At 43.0% G+C, this 4126-nt stretch overlaps 1 pseudogene across 1 annotated transcript; it reads right to left on the reverse strand.

Annotated features, from left to right (window-relative positions):
• Positions 1-870: 870 nt before the first annotated feature.
• LOC101022275 lies at positions 871-1734 on the reverse strand (annotated as a pseudogene). The gene has a single exon (XR_644122.3). The product of XR_644122.3 is annotated as a 28S ribosomal protein S15, mitochondrial pseudogene (transcript).
• Positions 1735-4126: the final 2392 nt, after the last annotated feature.

The following is a 4126-nucleotide window of genomic DNA, read 5'->3' on the forward strand; positions in this document are numbered from 1 at the left end:
TTTCCCTCTGTGTTTTGTTGATTTGTCTACATAACCTACCCATAGCTAGCTGTTCTCTCCTCCTTATGATCCAGAAACTTGTCATGTTGGAAAAGTGTTTTGCTGTAGACATCCTGAATCATCCTGAATCTGGGCAAGGCCTTTGAATGTGTAAGAATTGAAATTGTTTTCCAGTTTCAACTTCCATAGATCCTAGAAGGTAAAATACAACCATGCATTTAAATACTACTGGTAAGTCAGAATATCGAAGACTTTGCTATGGAGGAGTACTCAAGGATATTGGTAATATATTGTTGGTATTGTGAAGCTAAACAATAAAAGTAATTGTTTTATTAAGATGGGAGCAACTATTTAGCCTCTGCAACATTCTCTCTTCCTTTCCAATGCCTGGAGGAAGGCAGTACAGTGGAACTCTCAGTGGTGAGAAAAAGATGTTTTCTGCCTTTGATGACACTGCTGTTTTCATAGTGCATTTCTTGCTGTGGGACTCTTGCTGATTCTCTGCCCTAGAGGTTGAGGGCAGAGATGTTCCAGTTCTCTTGACAAGGTCCCAGGAGACTGGGAGTGTACTGGATTCTGGCCAGGGCCATTTATTCTTGAAGAAATTAGAAACCAGTGGTGTATTGCTCTGCTTATTCAGAAGGAGTAAGAAATAAACTAGCATGTGACAGGGCAAGGGAGTTAATCTCAATCTAGACAAGCTTTTATGTTTCTAGGCCTGTGTAGGTGATAAAAATGAAGGCAGGAGAGGAGAAATGATTGGTAATACACGTACACACACAGACACACACACACACACACACACAGAGAGAGAGAGAGAGAGACTGATAAGGCATGTTTCTATTCAGCAAAGGTTGTTGTTTTCTTTTTTTGAAATGATTAAACAGAATTTATTGGCTGTCTTTGAGTGTCTCTGGTCCAGTGTCGGCAGGGCTGTCTGGGTTCCTCTGCTTTGCTTGTTTTTGGGCTGCTGCTGCTGCAGCCTTTAAGGCTCTTTTTTGCTTCTTCAGCTTTTGAGTCTCCTGAAAAACCCGAATGCACAGAGCCTTCTTGGTCACGAATCGGCGGTGGGCTCTTCGGTAATACAGAGGGGGGAAGGTGTACTCAATCCCCAGCTCCCTGCAGATCTTCTCAAAGACATCATAGTTGGTGTTACGGAGGTTTTTGAGCATCTTTTTCCTCTGGTCAATGCTCATCAGCAGATAGCGTTTGTGGGCTTTGTCCTTTCGATGTTTCTGCATGTGTTCTTCATAACTGCGGATCTTGACGGACAAGACAACAATTCGAGCCTCCAGGGATCTGGTGTCCTCCGGGTTTGCATCAATCTTCTTCATCAACTGTTCTTGCTTCATTTTTAGCATCTCCTTCTTGTTGGCCATTTCCAAAGACAAGAGTCTTTTCACGACATCATCAACCTTCTCAATTCCAGGGACATTCTGGTAGTCTTTGAACAGTGTAGAAGGAGGTGGGTCATCATCCTGCCGAGGCTGGGCTGGTTTCTGGATGACATATCCGCGCGCGGCCTGGAGGAGGAGACTTCGAGGCTGCAGGCCCCGCTGGTTGAAAGGACACCTGGCGCTCCCACCGCCCAGCAGCCCGAGAACTGGGGCCTGGGTCCGAATCAAACTCAGCGCCCTCCACGCGACCCTGAGCATGATGACCTCTAACCCCCGCGGGGCCCGCGCTGCCGCCGCCGTTCCCTTTGCCGCGCGGGTCGGGTTACATGGGTGCTGCCATGCTGGCCCAGGCTCAATCAAGGTTGTTGTTTTCATGTGGAGTTAGAATTCTTTCCCTTGATTTCCTCTCAGTTCTTATTTTTTTGATTAAGAAAATTAAAAATAAAGCATCAGAAAAGTACAGCTAATTATATAATAAACATCCACACACACCACCCAGCTGGATAACCATTACTAAGGAGAGAAGGTCCCATCGGGAAGCTCTGATAAGCCAATGAAGATGTCTAGAAAGAAAGGGTCCCTATTAACCATCTTCCTCATCCAGAGAATATGAAGCCATCAAATGAGGTAAGAACTAGTCTATTCCCTTCATCTTTCTCCCTGCCAAACTCCTCCCATTTTCGGGGAGAACAAAACATCAGGTATTGAGTAGAAGAGAGAGGTGAGAGGGGTGGAGGGTAGAGAGCAGAAGGCCGGATCTTCCCATCCTACTGCAGGTTTCCAGGCTCAGCTGGTAGAGGGGAGATTTACTACTAAGTGAAGTTGTAAGTTTCAATGATTTCAGGGGATTGTGCATTCTTTTTTATTTTATTTTTTTGAGATGGAATCCTGCTCTTGTTGCCCAGGCTAGAGTGCAATGGCGTGATATCGGCTCACTGCAACCTCTGCCTCCCGGGTTCAAGCAATTCTCCTGCCTCAGCCTCCTGAGTAGCTGGGATTGTAGACGTGCACAACCACGCCAGACTAATTTTTGTATTTTTAGTTAGTAGAGACAGGGTTTCACCCTGTTGGCCATGCTGGTCTCGAACTCCTGACCTCATGATCTGCTCGCCTCGGCCTCCCAAAGTGCTGGGTTTACAGGCATGAGCCACCGTGCCCGGCCTGGGATTATGCATTCTAATCACTAAACTGAGACTGTGTTTGTGACTTAAAATGGCTGTGAGGCTTTTCCATTATTTAAGAGTGAATAGGAAAGCCTTGGGACTCCCAGTTTTCATTCAGGGGCAGGGAAGGTGACTTTCACTGAATAAATGTTTAAAGAAAACTGTGGGAGAAAAAGTCAAGTTGAGTTTTGGTTGCCAGGAGTTATGCTTGTTTCAGATATCGCCTAGAAAGCACTTAACCAAATCCAAGATGCCACCGATACTAAGGCAAACTATAATTTTAAATGCCCCTAAGAAAGAAAAATATTGCTATTATGATTACATAAACATGAATGCAAAAATCCATGATGAATAAAATATCAAAATTTTAAAGGTTCAGTATTACTGATTTTTCCTTTTGCCTCAGTCTTCAAAATGTCTCAGCATGGTATTGTAACTGTTCTTTATTTAAATTTTTGATATGTAATTCATTGTGTTTTTTTGCATTAATTTAAAAATATTGCATTAAAACATTACATATCTTCATTTTTGAGTTTTTGGGTGCTCCAATAAATTTTGCACTTGAAGCAAGTGTCTTCCTCACCTCACCCACCGCACCCTAGCTCCTCTGTGAGATATACATGTGGATAGAAACAAAAAGAAGAAAAGAGGAAGAAAGAAATATAAAATCCTTTTGCTTATTTTCTTGCCTGTGTAATTGCAGATGGGAGAAATATTTGCATACATTTCTCAAACAGGAATTTCTTTAAAGCACCAGCTGGAAAATATCAGAGATGGTCTAATTGATAGCCCTAGATAACACTGAAGAGGGAGGTCTAATCTTTTCTTTGAAAAGCCTCCAACATACTGCCTGGGATGACAAAAGTCCACAATAAACAGCTAAATTGGTGCTTTCAATGGTGTTGATATTAAAGCATGAACCAAAAATCTTATTGTTTTGATTTCCTCATCCCTGCCATTGAAAGAAATTCCCTCTAGTACCAATGAAAGTATAGAGGGAGATTTATGATACTTGTGTGTAATATAATACTTGGTACATAGCTCTATACCATTGTCATCATCTCTTAATTCTCATAATATTTCTCACTTGATTCTTAAAACTACCACAGAAGGGCAGAGAGGGAAGGTGTTGCCCCATTTTATGGACAAGGCTTCAGCCTCATTTTTCAGACAAGGCTGATCCAAGTCACATGACAAACTGCTACAGAATGGGAACAAGAACTCTGATCTTTCAACCTCAAGGGCAGTCCTTTTCCTGTACACAGTGCTGTGTGCCTCTGAAGACATGTGGAGAGACACTGTAAGTGGCTGCATATGAGGGATTGCAGCTATAATCTGAGCTGGTTAGCAGCTGATCTCCCTGAGGCTATATGCGGTCTCCTAGTGCTGTTTCATATTAAACATGTTTGGGTGTTAGTCACTTGGCTGGCACATACCAGCAAAGTGATTGCTTTAGCCCTGCTTGAAAATTCTAGGTCCTCCCTTTGCCTGGGGGTAGCAAACTCAATGCAAACCTCAGCTATAATCTTGCAGACATTCTGGGGCTGACTTTGTTTCACTTATACA

The sequence above is a fragment of the Papio anubis genome, chromosome 2 (genome assembly GCF_008728515.1).
Source record: "Papio anubis isolate 15944 chromosome 2, Panubis1.0, whole genome shotgun sequence".
Lineage (NCBI taxonomy): Eukaryota > Metazoa > Chordata > Mammalia > Primates > Cercopithecidae > Papio > Papio anubis.